Genomic DNA, 16,963 nt, shown 5'->3' with positions numbered 1-16,963 from the left:
AGTTTTAGGGTACATGTGCACAATGTGCAGGTTAGTTACATATGTATACATGTGCCATGCTGGTGTGCTGCACCCATTAACTCGCCATTTAGCATTAGGTATATCTCCTAATGCTATCCCTCCCCCCTCCCCCCACCCCACAACAGTCCCCAGAGTGTGATGTTCCCCTTCCTGTGTCCATGTGTTCTCATTGTTCAATTCCCATCTATGAGTGAGAACATGTGGTGTTTGGTTTTTTGTCCTTGCGATATAGTTTACTGAGAATGATGATTTCCACTTTCATCCATGTCCCTACAAAGGACATGAACTCATCATTTTTTATGGCTGCATAGTATTCCATGGTGTATATGTGCCACATTTTCTTAATCCAGTCTATCATTGTTGGACATTTGGGTTGGTTCCAAGTCTTTGCCGTTGTGAATAGTGCTGCAATAAACATACGTGTGCATGTGTCTTTATAGCAGCATGATTTATAGTCCTTTGGGTATATACCCAGTAATCGGATGGCTGGGTCAAATGGTATTTCCAGTTCTAGATCCCTGAGGAATCGCCACACTGACTTCCACAATGGTTGAACTAGTTTACAGTCCCACCAACAGTGTAAAAGTGTTCCTATTTCTCCACATCCTCTCCAGCACCTGTTGTTTCTTTGACAAACCTGAGAAAAACAAGCAATGGGGAAAGGATTCCCTATTTAATAAATGGTGCTGGGAAAACCGGCTAGCCATATGTAGAAAACTGAAACTGGATCCTTTCCTTACACCTTATACAAAAATTAATTCAAGCTGGATTAAAGACTTAAACGTTAGACCTAAAACCATAAAAACCCTAGAAGAAAACCTAGGCATTACCGTTCAGGACATAGGCATGGGCAAGGACTTCATGTCTAAAACACCAAAAGCAATGGCAACAAAAGCCAAAATTAACAAATGGGATCTAATTAAACTAAAGAGCTTCTGCACAGCAAAAGAAACTACCATCAGAGTGAACAGGCAACCTACAAAATGGGAGAAAGTTTTCGCAACCTACTCATCTGACAAAGGGATGATATCCAGAATCTACAATGAACTCAAACAAATTTACAAGAAAAAAACAAACAACCCCATCAAAAAGTGGGCAAAGGATATGAACAGACACGTCTCAAAAGAAGACATTTATGTAGCCAAAAGACACATGAAAAAATGCTCATCATCACTGGCCATCAGAGAAATGCAAATCAAAACCACAATGAGATACCATCTCACACCAGTTAGAATGGCAATCAATTATTTATTTTTTTAGATGGAGTTTCACTCTGTTGCCAGGCTAGAGTGCAGTGGTGCGATCTCGGCTCACTGCAACCTCCGCGTCCCAGATTCAAGTGATTCTCCTGCCTCAGCCTCCCGAGTAGCTGGGACTACAGGCGCCCGCCACCATGCCCAGCTAATTTTTGCATTTTTAGTAGAGACGGGGTTTCACCATGTTGGCCAGGATGGTCTCAATCTCTTGACCTCATGATCTGCCCGCCTCAGCCTCTCAAAGTGCTGGGATTACAGGTGTGAGCCACCGCGTCTGGCCACCATCTTTTCTTTAAGTGTGCAGTTCAGTGGTAATAAATATCTTTTATTTATATTTTTCTTTTCCTTCGTCTAAACCTACCCCTTTCCATACCTGGGCTCCAGTAACCACTGTTCTATTCTGTATCTTCACAAGGTCCACTTTTTTAGTTCTCACATATGAGTGAGAACATGTGATATTTGTCTTTCTATGACTGGCTTATTTCACCTGACATAATGACCTCTAGGTCCATCCATGTTGCTTCAAATAATAGGAATTTGTTCTTTTTTATGGTTGAAAAACATTCCATTGTGTATTTATACCATATTTTCTTTATTCATCTGTTGATGGGCACTTAGGTTAATTTCACATTTTGCCTATTGTAAATAGTGCTGTGATAAACATGAGAACGCAGATATCTCTTTGATATATTGATTTCCTTTCTTTTGGACATATACCTAGTAGTAGAATGGCTGGATCATATGTTAGTTCTATTTTTAGTTTTTGAGGATTCCCCTATAGTGATACTATATTCATACTGTGTGCTTCCTTTACGTCCATACTATCGGGTAAGGCTAGGGTGAATCCATAGGTTCAAGTGGTGCCAACATGATCCCTGCATTATAATATTTCCCATCAACCATGCATCTAATGATTTTAACATCCACTTCTTTTTTTTTTCTTAACTTTTAAGTTCAGGGGTATATGTGTAGGTTTTCTTATACAGGTAAACTTGTATCATGGGGGTTTGTTGTACATATTATTTTGTCAAGCAGGTATTAAGACTAATACCCATGAGTTATTTTTCCTGATCCTCTCCTTCCTCCCACTCTCCACCCTCTGATAGGCCCTAATGTCTGTTGTTCCCCTCCATGTGTACATGTGTTCTCATCATTTAGCTCCCACTTATAAGCGAGAATATGCGGTGTTTGGTTTTCTGTTACTGAGTTAGTTTGCTAAGGATAACAGCCTTCAGCTCCATCCAAGTTCCTGTAAAGGACATGATCTCACTCTTTTTTAATGGCTGCATAGTATTCCATGGTGTATATGTACCACATTTGCTTTATCCAGTCTACCATTGATGGGCATTTAGGTGGATTCCATGTCTTTGCTATTGTGAATAGTGCTGCAATAAATATACATGTGTATGTGTCTTTATGACAGAATGATTTATAGTCTTTTGGGTATATACTCAGTAATGGGATTGCTGGGTTGAATGGTAGTTCTGTTTTTAGGTCTTTGAGAAATTGCTGCACTGTTTTCCACAATGGTTAAACTAGTTTACAGTCCCATCAACAGTGTATAAGCATTCTTTTTTCTCCACAACCTCACCAACACCTGTTTATTTTTTATTTTTTCAGACAGAGTCTCGCTCTTGTTGCCCAGGCTGGAGTGCAATGGCGTGATCTTGGCTCATGCAACCTCCACCTCCCGGGTTCAAGTGATTCTCCTGAGCCTCAGCCTCCTGAGTAGCTGGGATTACAGGTGTGTGCCACCATGTCTAGCTAATTTTGTATTTTTAGTAGAGACTGGGTTTCATCATGTTGGTCAGGCTGGTCTTGAACTCCTGACCTCAAGTGATCCACCTCCCTTGGTCTCCCAAGGTGCTGGGATTACAGGCATGAGCCACTGCACCCGGCTTATTTTTTGACTTTTTAGTAATAGCCATTCTGACCTGTGTGAGGTGGTATCTCATTGCGGTTTTGATTTGCATTTCCCTAATGATCAGTGATATTGAGCTTTTTTTCATGTTTGTTGGCTACATGTATGTCTTCTTATGAAAAGTGTCTATTCATGTCCCTTATCCACTTTTTAATGGTTTTTTTTTTTTCCTGTAAATTTCTAATTGTTACCTAGATCCATGATTTCCTTAGGGGTTTAAAAATGCACATTGTCTAATTCCATCATTTCTTCCGCATTTTTAAAGCTGAAATTCTTCAAAAATAACTTTCATCAACAATTCTGTTACTCTGACATAAAGTTCATAGAGATGTATAATTATTTCTCTTGTATCTTATCAGTTTTCTGATTAAAGGGTTGGTGTCATAGCAACCTTCAATGGTGAATAATGAGTTTGGGTTTGTTTATCAGCGTGTCTTGTTATGTTTTAGCATGAGGGCAAAGGTTTATAAAACTTTTCTCAGCTTCCTGAGAATCTGAGCTTTAGTTAACTCTTACTCAGAAACCTACTAAGAAGACAAACATCAAATAGGTTACCAGGCAACATGGCTTATGGTAAAAATAATGCCAGATTGGTAAATTACACATGGATAAGAAGACTGGTAAATAAACTAAATACCTAACAGGGATGCCATACTTTGTATCTCCCTGAGGAAGATGACTCTTGGAACTGGGCATCTCTCTTGCGGGAACCTTGGAAGCTATGTCTGTGACTTGTTACAGGAGATATTGCCACCTTTCGGGTAGGAATATTTTAAGCCAGAAAGACTCCTGCACCTGCTTGATGTGGTTTGCATTTCCCTGCACCTGACCTGTGTCACCTGGGAGGAAAATGCCCCCCAAACAGTTGTGTAGGCTGTTGTGTGACCTGTGGCAAGGATACCCACAGGGGAATAATGCTGTCCTCACAGCAAGCGGTGTTGCAGCCCCTCAAGCCTTCTGGGTAAATGAGGCCACGTGTGCCCTGTAAGAGTCTTGTGAGTCCAAATGTTTAGCTGAACCTAGGAAGCCCCCCGCCTCTGCATAGTGTCACTATGAAATTGAAGATTTTTATATATTTGGTAGGTTTTGATCAACTGCAGTCTTTATTCTTTTTGATGCTCGAATTTTACCATCTTAGATTAAAATAGCTTCCGTCCCCTTAAGACACAACTTAGCCTAGTTTTAAACAACAGCTCATTCATTTGCTTCTTTCAGTTTCTCAAAAAGTGCTTATTGAACATGTGTCTATGCAACGCGTGCTTTGCAGGTTACAAAGCAAGAAAGAAACACAAGAGCTGCCTCAAGGCAGTGTGTGTATGGCTAAATGTCAAATGAACTAAACAATCAATGTTGTACAAGCTCAGAAAACAAAATCCCTTCTCTACTCTGAGACAGACAGAATGGATTTCACACCTTAAATGAAGCCTTATGTGGCAGGGAGGACAGTGCCCCCCCAAAGACATTCACAGCCTAATCCCCAGAACTGCAAACACGTTAGGCTTCATGGCAAAGGGGAATTAAGGCTACTCATCAGCTGACCTTAAGATTGAGATCAAGAACAAGGCCTTTTAAAATAGGAAAACAGGCAGAAGAGGGGTCAGAGTTGGAGAATGCCATGGGGCGAAGGAAGCCAACATAGGAGTGATGACGTCAGCTTTGGAGATAGAAGAAGGGGTCCCAAGTCAGTGAATGTAGGCAGCCTCAAGAAGCCGGAAAAGGCCAGGAAGGGAACGTCCCCTAGAGCTGACATCTTTTTTTTTTAATTGACAAGTAACAGATGTATACATTTTCTGGGCCCATGTGATAATTTAATACATTCATTTAATGTGCAAAGATTTAATCAGGTTAATTGGGATAGCCATCACCTTAAATATTTGTCTTTTCTTTATGCTAGAAATATTAGAATTCTTCCCTTCTAGCTATTCTGAAACATGCAATAGATTATTGTAAATGATAACCACCCCACTGATCTATCTAGAACTGACACCTTGATTTTTACCTGGTCAGACCTGTATCGGAGTTTGACCTCCAGAACTCTAAGATAATACATTCATATTGTGGTAAGCCACAGAGTTTGTGGTAATTTGTTACAGCTGAATAGGAAACTAATACACCTTACTTGACCACTCCATCCATCATTCATTAATTCATTAAGTTACACAAACAAATGTTGTGGCTGCTTGTGTTGGGAAAATGGCAGGTGCTGTACCAGGTGCTTTACCGGTGGTTTGCTGTGAAAGCACCTGCTAGCTAAAGGGCCTGGGTAAAGAACTTAGTTTCCACACCAGCACAATGAGGACCACCCTCATAGGTTGTTGTTCAGAGTTAAAGAAGAGAAGAAACAGAAGGCACACAGCACAGTCTGGCATTTTGTTGGTTCTAAATAGTAATAGTTTCCTCATTCTTGGTTCTTCCCTCTCACAGAAGATTGGCTGCAGAATAGAGTCGGTGCCCACAGCTCACCTTCCCAGTTGCCTGGGAAGACAGTCCCAGAGGCACTCTTTATTGTAACAGTTTTAATGTTAATCACTATGGATAATCTGTCAGAAGGGATGATGATAAAAACTGTCAGGGTGTTCCAAAGCCACAAAGACAAGAAAATGTCCCTCTAAGTCGATTAAAATACCATGCCACTAATGAAGCCAACTCTCATCCATTAATTTCCCAAAGGGCTGCAAGAGAGGAAAACAAATATTAAGAATTCTTCATTTCCATACAGGATCAGGTCCACTGGTGAAGAGTTAAATTTTCACTGCCCCCTATGGCATTTTGCCATTTTTAATTATTCAGACAACAATGAAATACACATATTTTTCCATTCCCCTAAAAGTCCCTAACGATCCCATGAGGTGGACAGAGACATTTTGGGTTACACATGCTGGGCTCTGAGTCTCAGGCATCTTTACTACCTCAACAGCTAGGCAAAGTTAGCAGGATTCACCCACTGCTTTCCCAGGAACATTCGTTTTTTGAGGTCACAAAAATGTCATCTTGCCACTGTGCTTCAAAGATGAACATATTTTCTCTGGCCAGTTTTGCTACATATACAAACTGTACAAGTGATATTCCTCTTGGAAGTGACTGGAGTTTAGAACCACATCCAGCACACAGGAAGCACTTATGTAAGCTATTAAAACTTGCCAATGATAACATCTTTCAAGGGAACCAGTACCGCTTAAATTATCCAAAAACTGATTAATACTTTGATTAGCTACTAATGATAAAAAAAGGAGAGAAGATGACATTAATTCTTCTTTCTTTCTTCTTATTTCACATAAAAATTAACCAAGTTCTCATCAAATGGCAAGCAAGGTGTCAGAACAAAATTAGGAGAGAATTTGATACACATGCAGCAAATGTTGTCCAGAAAGTGAAGGAGGACTCATTAATCAACATGGTGGATAATTAATTCAGAAGGAAAATGAAATCACCATGGCCATTTTTTACAATATAAATCTGGCATCTTCAAGGTAGCAGGTATAAGCACAATAGACCCCCAAAACCAATTCAATATGAGTGAAACTGAAATTTTCCTCATCAGAAGGTAATTCCAATGGACAGATAATACTGCAAGATTCCTCTCTGGGACCATCAATCATGTTTATAAACTATCCATTTGCAGGCATGGACAATGGAAATTTGGGGAGAAAAATACCTCCTGAGTATATTTGCTGTCCAAATTGTAATGAGAGGTTAAATGAGAGTAAAAATAGTCACCTACATGAGCAAAACACCAATAAGACTTATGACAAACCATTAAATTTCTAGTTGGGTAAAATCTAGACTACAAGGTACAAGAGGTAAGCAGTTTGCATCTTTCCTCGCTGACAATTTTCCTCTTAAAGATTTCTATGTTTAGAAGTGGGATTGGGCCTTCCCTCTCCAGGCCTCAAGCTACTCCTTAAAGCGGGCAAAGATGCAGACAGATGCCACTAACTCTTCCCTCCTGGGATTTCCATATCACTGCCCACTCCCTACTCCACCCACTGGCCAGACTGTGACAGAAGGGTCAGCCCTGGAAGAGGCAAAAAGGGGAAGTAGGACTACCTCTCTCTGCCTCAAATCCTCCCTGTCCTTCCTGCGCTTCCCTCCTAACTCTCGTTCACACATATCCTAATCAACTTTTCCTGGGTGATATTTCATTATGTTTGGAAGCATGGGCTTAGATGTCACATTAACTTAGCTTCTAATTTCAGCTTTACCCCTCAGGAACCGCATGAGCTCAGGTGGGTTATTCGTATCTCTGAGCCTAGTTTCCCTGTTGGCTATGTGAGAATATTATCACCTACGTCAAACGAAAGTCACTGAGAGGATAAGTAATAGTGCCTCTTATGATCAGGCTTTGTTTTAATTGCTATATATGTATATGTATATATATATATATATATATATAGCCATTTAATCATCACAAAAAAATCTTATAAGGTAGGTGATTAACATCTCTCTTACAGGTAAAGAAACTGAGGCATAGAAAAATTAAAGTACCTTTTTCAAAGTCATATAACTATTAAATGACAGAACTGAGATTTTAACCCATGACATGTTTCTCCAGAGTCCTTGCTGTACCATCTGTCCTACTGTCTCAAAACGGCACACACGAAGCACTTAGCCCAGTCTCTGGCACAGAACAGATGCTGGAAAATGTGACTTCTCATTGTTGTTGCTGTTGTTATGTCTGTCATGTCTTTCTTGATATCATTCTTTATGGCAGAGAAAAGAAGATGCAGGGGAAACATGGTAAACATGTGGATGGATGGGTGGATGGCTGCATGGGTGAATGGACAGATAGACAGATGGGTGAATGGCTAGATGGAAGGATGGATGAATGGATAGATGGAGGGATAGATGGATGAATGGATGGATGGATGATGGATGAATGAATGGAGGAATGCATGGGTAGGTGAACAAATGGGTCGATAGATGGCTGGCTGGGTGGATGGAAGATTGGATGGGTAGAGGAAGTATGGATGATAGATAGATGGGTGGGTGGATGGATATATAGATGGATGGATGATAGGTGGACAGGTGGGTGAATGGGCAAATTGATAGATAGGCAGATGGGTGGATGAGTAGATAGAAGGATGGATGGATGAATAGATGAATGAAAGAATAGGTGGGTGAAAAAGATGGGTGGATGGATGGATGGGTGGAAGGACAGATGAGTAAATGGATGATGGATGGGTGAACGAGTAGATAGAAGGATGGATGGATGAATAGATGAATGATAGAATAGGTGGGTGAAAAAGATGGGTGGATGGATGGATGGGTGGAAGGACAGATGAGTAAATGGATGATGGATGGGTGAATGAGTAGGTGCATGGACACATGGGTAGGTGGAAGAACAAGTGAATGGGTGGGCAGGTAGATGGATGGATGGATGAGTGGATGAATGAATGACTGATAGGTAGGTAGGTAGAGAGATAACATTTGAAACCCTTATTTGGAAAGGCAAATTGTGCTCTACCTGAAGGTTAGATGACGATCATAGGAAAGAAATGTAGGATGGAAAATGTAAAGCTGGCTTTAGAAATGGAATAAACCTTGGATGTCAGCTAACTCACCTTTCCAACCAATACCTGGGTTTTCTCAACATCTACTCTGCCAGGCAGTCCCCAGCCTCTACTATGTGCACCCACCACAATGGGGAGCTAGCTGCCCTTCCAGGCTAACTTCCCTTATAATGGAGCTTAGAGAAGTAGAAAGGCCTTCTTCATAATTAGCTGACATTTGTCTCCCTAAAATTTCCATCATTGTCCCAGGTTCCACTGTCTTATCCATGACAATCTTGCAGATATCTGATGATTATGATCAGGTGAACAAAAAATGTCACCAATCCAGGCTAAACAGCCTTAGGCATCTGACATGGAGCCTTGCAGGCCATGGTGGGGATTTGGGTTTTACCAGGGAACGGGGAAGCTGGCGAAGGCTTTTCAGCACATGTGACCCAACCGGGTTCACTGAAAAGATGCCTCTGGCTGGTGTGTGAATGGACTGGATGGTCAGGGATGGATGTGAAGTTGCTGGCAGAGGCCAAGAAAGAAATAGCAATGGCTAGGACTCAGGTGCTGGTGATGAGATGGTAAGACGTGGAGAGCTCCAGGACGGAAAGGGGAGAAGTCCGATGCAGGGACCAGTGTGGAGGTGAGGAGAGGCTGCGTCAGGATGGCACCGCAATTCAGCCGGTTGTTTGTAGTAAACACCATGTTTACCACATGTGACACTGTATAAATGGATTTCCGGTTAAGGACAGACGCATCCTCCAGGGACTGTCAGCTGCCCAGCACTGAGATGAAGAACTGCATGTGTTTCCTGTGGCTGCTGTAACAAAGTACCACAAAGTGGGTGGCTTCAACCAACAGAAATGTCACCTCACAGCTCAGAGACCAGAAGGCCGAGACAAAGGTGTCGGCTCATGCAAACAGTAGGCAGTTGTGCCGGGAAGTTAAGGTCCTCAGGAGCATCCTCCAGCCGGCAAGGGCTTGGAGCTGCTGGTGGATAAAAACCCCAAGGTGAGGGAGATGGCAGGGAGGGTCTGCAGCCTTAGACGAGGATGCTTGTGACTCAACTCAGAACCAACTAGAGGATGCATCATTGGAGTACTCTGCTGTCCTGCAGAAGTTCTCAAACTATTAAGCATCAGAATGACCAGAAGGATTTGAAGATATAAAATGGAGCTCCCCAGGCCTGCTCTCAGGTTCTGGTTCAGAAGGTGTGGCTTAGGGAGATGTATTTGTTTCCTAGGGCACTTTCCTATGTAGCCAAGTACCATCAGCTGGATGGCTTAGAACAACATTTATTCCCTCACAGTTCTGGAGGCCAACAGTCCAAACTCAAGGTGTTGGCAGGGATGGTTCCTCCTGCAGGCTGTGAGGGAGGATCCGTTCCATGCCAGCTCGGTGTTGCCAGCAACCCTGCATCATTTCAGTGTGTGCCTCTCTTCACATGGGGTCCCTCCTGTGTCTATGTCCAGATTTCCCTCTTCTTATGAATATACCAGTCATGTTGGATCAAGGCCCACCCTAATAGCCTCACCTTAGTGAGGTTACAACTGCAAAGATTATACTTCCAAATAAGGTTACACTCATTGTCCGAGGAGTTATGACTTCAACATAGCTTTGTGAGGGGCACAATTCCACCCATGACAGCAACCCTGAAGGGACTGCAGTCCCTCTCCATCCATGACAACATCCAAGTAGAAATGGGTTGGCCATCTATTAGGCATACCAGAGACTATTCCTGCTCCAGCCAAGAATTTGGGCCAGATGACCACTAAGATCCTTTGCAGTATCCAGATTCTAAGATTCTGTTTTCCTGGGAAGGTGTAAACTGCTTTATCTTCAGGTTAGCTCTTAACTCATGAGCTGGGACAATGCTCTTTCCCCTAAGAAAGGTAAGGCCATGGTAAAAAGTCTTTTCCTCTGGACAGAAAAGGGGCATTTGGTAAAAACTAGGGAAATCTGAACAGACTATGAACTTTAGCTAATAATAATGTATCAATATTGGATCATTCACTGTAACAAATGTAGCATGCTAATATAAGACATGAGTACTAGGGGAAACTGGGTCTGGGAGATATGGGAACTCTCTCCGTATTCTTGTCTCAATGTTTCTATAAATGTAAAACTGTTCTAAAAAATAATCTATTATGTAAACAAAAAGTAGAGCTGGACTCCTTAATGGATGCCTGTTACAAACGAGGCCCACCCTCTCTTCAGCGCTGAGATGCCAAGAATCTGGAGCTGCAATGGGAACTTGAAACGAGAGGCTGAAAACAAGCCAGGCATGGTGGTTCATGCCTGTAATCCCAGCACTTTGGGAGGCCGAGGCAGGCGGATCACCTGAGGTAAGGAGTTCGAGACCAGCCTGGCCAACATGGTGAAACCCCGCCTCTACTAAAAATACAAAAATTAGCTGGTCATGGTGGCAGGCGCCTGTAATCCCAGCTACTCAGGAGGCTGAGGCAGGAGAATCACTTGAACCTAGGAGGCGGAGGTTGCAGTGAGCCGAGATTATGCCACTGCACTCCAGCCTGGGTGACAGAGTGAGACTCCGTCTCAAAAAAAAAAAAAAAAAAAAAGAGGTTGAAAACAGCCTATATATCCTATAGGGAGAAGAGGGGGCCTGGAGTCAGCCCTGGAGCCCAGGGAAGGCCCCGCGGCAGAGATGGCAGTTTTTGAGAGGTCTCTCAGAAGCTCCTCTTTTAGAGAAGAAAGAGGGCACACATGAATTTCTCTGGGTTCTGGAATCCACAGTGCCAGAGGGGACCTCTCACTGGAGACGCCTCTCCCTTGCATTTACATCCTTGAGGTTTCAACCTAGCAGTCAGCTTCTCCGTTCCCTAAGGCGACTCTGCCCACCTGCCCTTTCCTTGCATTTCTGAGGGTTTCCTCCAATCCTTGGTGGGCAATGGCAGCGCAGGCCAGGAGCCCAGGGGCATCACTGCGGGGGTGGCTGGAGTTTTGCTGATGTTTCTGAATTGCACACTGTGCCTGGAGTGAGGAGAATCCTATGGAACACAGGCTTGGCCTGGGCATGCGGTTATTTAATCCACGCATGGTTAATCCACGTCCAGGGGTGTAAGGACATCCTTCCAGGCCGCTGAAGGAGACCACTCTGTTGTTGAGTCGGGCCCCTATGGCCATAACTAAGCAGAATGAGCAGTTGGGGACAGAGTGAGAAACATGCTGAGTGTCACGGGTGGGGTGGAAGCTGCCACGGCAATGCTGGTTTCACCTTGCGCTGTACCCTGCATCATGCTTCTCGGCAAATGAGTCCTCTCTCCCTGCAGACGGTGGGTATTGAGAGGCTCCCTGCTTTTCTTGGCTTCCTCCCCGGCACCCAGCCTACATCGTGCCTAGCGCTGAGGGAGAGCACAGTAAACACTTGCCAAAAGAACAGCAGGTGTTTGTCAGACAGAACTCCTCAAGAAATCCTCACCTTGCTGGAAGATGACAGCGAGAGTTGCCGTGGGAACCCAGCAGGCGTCCCCTCTGCTCTGCTCTCCAGTGACCCCTTTACAAACCCCATAAGAATCCCGTCATGTCGGGTGCTGCGCAGGAACCTGCCACCTCTCAGGAAATCCAGAAGCAAGGATCAGGTTTGAGGATAGGGCTGCTGTCCACCTTAGCTGACCTTTGCTCCTGCCAGCCATCTGGTGCTCCAGACGAACTCTGATACTGATCCTTCCAGAAAGGTAGAAGGGCCTAGACACAGGTTATCTGTATCATGGAGCTGGAGTGAGGAGGGATTCAAGGGTCCACGAGGACCCTCTTTCAGAGACTAAGGCCTCTTCCCCGCCACCACCCGTGTGTCCAGCCTCCTGCAGTCTCTCCTCTGGCACTCATTCCCTCTGCTAGAAATGCCCCACGCACATTCTGACAAGTCCTAATGGCCCTTTAGACCCAGCCCAGACATGCTGGTTGAGGTTCACCTGGTGCCGCCAGGCCTGCACCACCCAAGGGACAGGGTTTGATATGGAAAACAGACACAACCCGAGCATCACAGACTGTGCTGAGAGCCTCAGAGGCAGAGCACGCATACACAGCCCCTGGCATGGACCAAATGCTTAATCCACATGTAAAAAAAAAATGGAAGGAAGAGAAGGAAGGAAGGGAGGGAGGGAAGAAGAGAGGGAGGCAGGGAGGAAGGGAGGGAGGGAGGACAGAGTTTCAAAGTAGCTTAGAACTTGGAAGGGAAAGAGAGGGGCATTATTTGTGGGCCTCGTAAAACTGACCACCACCCCACAAGGATCTCCAGTGGAATATCTCACAACAGGTCATGAAGTGAGATGGTTCAATTCCAGAACTATTTTGTGAGCATCTGCCATGTGCAAGGAACCGCGTCTATCCCTACTCCTGAGGGAAGTGGGGGAGGTAGGCGAGCTGCACTCTAGTCTCAGAGAAGAGCTGCTTCCACTCAGACCTTAGGCCCTTCCCTCTTTGTGAGTCTCCTCTTGCATGATTTAAGAAGAATCTCCACCAAATGGTCCACAAACAGCCAGGAAGCACCAGAGGATGTCCTGGCCTTGGAGTCAGAACACCTGGGTTTGAGCCCTGGACCAACCATTGCCGATGGAGAGGTAACCGTTCCCAGCATGCCAGTGTCAGACCCCTCAGCTCCTCAGTAACATTCCATAAATCATTCTCTGACACACCCCATCAAGTCTTCTAACCCACTGACACCCTCCTTTCACTTCTTCTCGAGGTCCCTCAAGTCTCCACTTCCTTCCTCATCCTCTTGAGATATTGTGATCACTTCCACCCAAAGATTTCCAGCCCTAATTCCTGGAACCTGGAAATGTGACCTTCGAAGGGAAAAGGGCCTTTGCAGATATAATTAAGTGAAGGATCTTGACATGAGGAGAGTATGCTGGATTACCCAGTGAGCCCTAAACCCAGTCCCAAGTGGCCTCCTAAGAGAGAGGCAGAGGGAGATTTCACACACACAGAAGAAGGGGAGGTCACGTGCACGCAGAGACGGAAGTAAGTTGGCCACAAGCCAAGAAGTGCTACAGCCTTGGAAGCCCCAGAAGCTGGAAGAGGCAGGAACAACCCTCCCAGAGCATTTGAAGGGAGCATGGCCCTGCTGATTTCAGCCCAGAGAAACTGATTTGGGACTCTGGCCTCCAGAACAGTGACAGGGTGAGTTTCTGTTGCGTGAAAACACCAAGGTCAGGGCAATTTGTTACAGCAGCCACAGGATACTAATACAGCTAAGTCTCTATCCCTCTCCCTCTCGCCTGGAAAAGCTCTCCAGGACAGCTCTGGTCCTGGCACCAGGATGAGGTCAGCACTGCATCGCATTGTATAGATAAGGCAACTGGAGTCACCAATGCGGTAAGTGGCAGAACTGGGACTCAACTCCAGCAGTCAGGCCTGGGTTTTAACCACTGGGCTCTATGCCCTGCCCGCCAGTGGCCTCCATGCCTCCATCCAGACCACTGAGACCACTGCAGAGGAAGGCACTTCATCCAGGCAGGGAGGCCCACCAGCCTCACACGGGCACTCCATGCTGCTCGGCAAGTCTGGGATTCTCTAGTAAGCCACCTCCCCATGGTCAGGACTGCCTCACACTTTTTACATTCCTGCCTTTTCCTCCCCTGCTGTCCTCACCTTGAACGTCATTGAGAAGCATCTGACAGGTTCATCCCATATTCCCTCCCCAAGCCACACACCTGCTGCATCTACACAGACTCTGCCGTCCTTCCTACCGTGATAGATGATGGCCCAACTCCTCTCCAGTCCTTCCATCAAACGGAATCTCCCTGCAAGAGTGTCCCAGCCACAGGACATCCTTGGAGAGAGCTGGGTAGCCTGAAGAGCCACATCACATCTGGAAACATGTGTTGTCTTCTGGTTTGAGTGATGCTGCACCTCCTCCTAATCTTTGCTACCAAGTACCTTATAGCCTCAAATTTTCTCTGCAGGCGACTTTCCACCAAGAACACCATTGTGTAGAGGCATCTACTGTGCCAGGCACTGTTGGAGGCACTGGAGATGAATCAGCAAGCAAGACAGAAGGTCCCTGCACTCACAGAACTTACTGCTCAGGTGGGTAAGATGAAATACAACAACATTAATTTGAAAAAAAAAAAAGGTAGTTTCCGGCAGCCTTGAGTGTTGTGAAGAAAATGAGAATTTCAGGATAAAGAATGGAGGCAGTGCTGCTGTAGGGAACGCCCCTCACTGGCTCTGATGACTCTTCAATCTCTGTGCCCTCTACACCTCCCACACTGGGCTGGTCCTCTTTTGGGTCCTCAAATGTCCACATCCCTTCCCACCTCCTGTGCATGCTGCCCACTCCAAAACGCTCCTCACCAGCTCTCAGCTTCACAAGCCTCCATTAGAAGCATCCTCTCCAAGATGCGTTAACAGGGCCCCTTGCCCCTTCATAGCTCTGACCACAGTGTAGAATCAAAGAGTTACCAGTGCACAGGGTTGTGTTTGCTTGTGTACACTCTGTAAGGACAAAACTCAGGACTCTTACTTCCTAGTGTCCGGCAAACAAGAGTCTTGGATCTACCACAGTGCTTGATGCAGAAGGCGCCCTCAGCAAGAATCTGTTGGATTCATCAATCCATTAATTACTTTTTAAAAAGTACTGCATGCATCTACAATGCAACCCAATCAAAGAACAAGTGAACAAAGAACCTTGGATGAGTTGTTTAACTTCCCTGGGCTTCAGGTTTTTAGAGATAAGGAACAAAATCATTTCTCTAAAGTGTTTACAAAGAATAAAAAGAGTAGTAGTTGTAAAAATATACCATATGGTTGGCACATAAAAAACTACTTAACACACATATTTAAAAGCCTCAATTCGACAAATACTCACGGAACACTTACTTTGTACAAACACAATTTCGAGACAGTTTAGAGGCAATGTTGGTAGCATCCAGAAAGAGTCCTAAGCTCGTTCTAATAATAGAGGAAACAGACATAGATCTGAACTTCTCTTTTTGTCTTATGTTCTTTGACTCTGAAAAATCTAAGCTCAGTCTTTTTAAAAAGCTGTTCGGTCAATAGAAGAAAAGATTGAAAACACTCAGTCCTAAGCCAAATCCATTACTACCTGTGTGACCTTAGGGAAAAGCCAATAAACCTTTCTGAACCCCAGCTTCCTGGTCTAAAACGGGAGAGTTGTGAGAATTAAATAAGATCACAGGCGAGAGGTGTGTGGCAGTGGTCAGGCCCAGAGTAAGGCTGGAGCTAAAACACGCTCGGCACTCCATGCCCCTAGAAACTTCCAGGACCAGCCAGTCCTGCCCAGTTCCTCCCTCCTCCTGGTCCCAGCATGTGCTGGGACTGAGTCCACCTCCATTATAGCCACAGTCAAGGAGCCTGATAAAAATCAAAGGAAATATTCCTTCCTCAAATCCTCTCTGTAAGAGACAGCCTATGAATAAGCAATGTAAAAGATAAACCACCACGCACACCTAGGAAATGCTCTTTGTCAAAAATAACTCAGCAGGATACAGCAAAGTTACGGCTCTGATGGGGCTTGAAATGAGGGGGCAATCAAGTCACCTAATGGCATATTTCGAATCCCAGCTAAGCTTCATGTTGGAACAAATGGGATAACTGATTTGCCAGAGAAAAATGCTATTTTTAGTGGGGAGTGTATCACAGACTTCCACGCATACTAAGCTCCTGCCATTCTGAGTGACATTTTCTTTCTGGGAGCATCTAAGCAGGGCTACAGAGCAAGATGGAAAGATTAAAAGTAATTGGCAATGCTATAATTGAAAAAAAAAAAAAAAGACTGGGTTCTTAAAACTAGTGTCCAACCACAATGCCTGAAACTGAATTGGAGTTCAATAAATATTGAATGTTGGGACGGGAGGGAGGATGGGAAGCTGGGGGAGAGGAACACAGGAATGAATTTAGCTCACAAGCTGAACACTCTCAGTGCATGCTTGATAATCAATGCTAAACACTCTTCAGGCAAAATAAGACAAGCTCCCAAGAGAAATTAATATAAAATTCCAGAGGTGCAAGAACAAAATCATTATAAACTTCAACATTCCTATTGTACTCAAGCATCAGGATTGCCAAACTGCAGCAGCTGCTTATAATTTCATATAATGTAGGGATAAAGAAAGATTGGGCTTCTTATGCCCCACCACTTTTTGAATAAAAAACAAAAACAGGAGGATTAATACTTTCCTATTTTAAAGTACTAATTACTTTAGTTGGAAGGTTATAGAGTACCACATACTTGCAAATTAAATATCCAGGTGCTGATTGCATGATCCAAATCATTTCACTCT

The 16,963-nt window shown here is 44.4% G+C and overlaps 1 protein-coding gene and 1 long non-coding RNA gene across 12 annotated transcripts in view; one reads left to right on the top strand and one right to left on the bottom strand.

Moving 5' to 3' along the window:
- Positions 1 to 16,963, bottom strand: part of EVC2 (EvC ciliary complex subunit 2) — a 155,862-nt gene that overhangs the window by 84,692 nt on the left and 54,207 nt on the right. The gene's annotated exons all lie outside the window — the stretch shown is intronic.
- Positions 10,331 to 16,963, top strand: part of LOC129058901 (uncharacterized) — a 31,723-nt gene continuing 25,090 nt past the window's right edge. For 2 of the 6 annotated variants that reach the window (XR_008524331.2, XR_008524329.2), the window contains exons 1-3: positions 10,350 to 10,588; positions 10,914 to 11,041; positions 14,624 to 14,747. This is a non-coding gene — a long non-coding RNA (uncharacterized LOC129058901). Of the gene's footprint in view, positions 10,589 to 10,860; positions 11,042 to 13,401; positions 13,839 to 14,623; positions 14,748 to 16,963 lie in introns of all 6 variants that reach the window. The other 4 variants (XR_008524330.2, XR_008524334.2, XR_008524335.2 and 1 more) reach the window with 4 other exon arrangements.

This window comes from Pongo abelii, chromosome 3 (assembly GCF_028885655.2).
Source record: "Pongo abelii isolate AG06213 chromosome 3, NHGRI_mPonAbe1-v2.0_pri, whole genome shotgun sequence".
Classification (NCBI taxonomy): domain Eukaryota; kingdom Metazoa; phylum Chordata; class Mammalia; order Primates; family Hominidae; genus Pongo; species Pongo abelii.
This window is presented reverse-complemented; position numbering and strand designations above follow the sequence as displayed.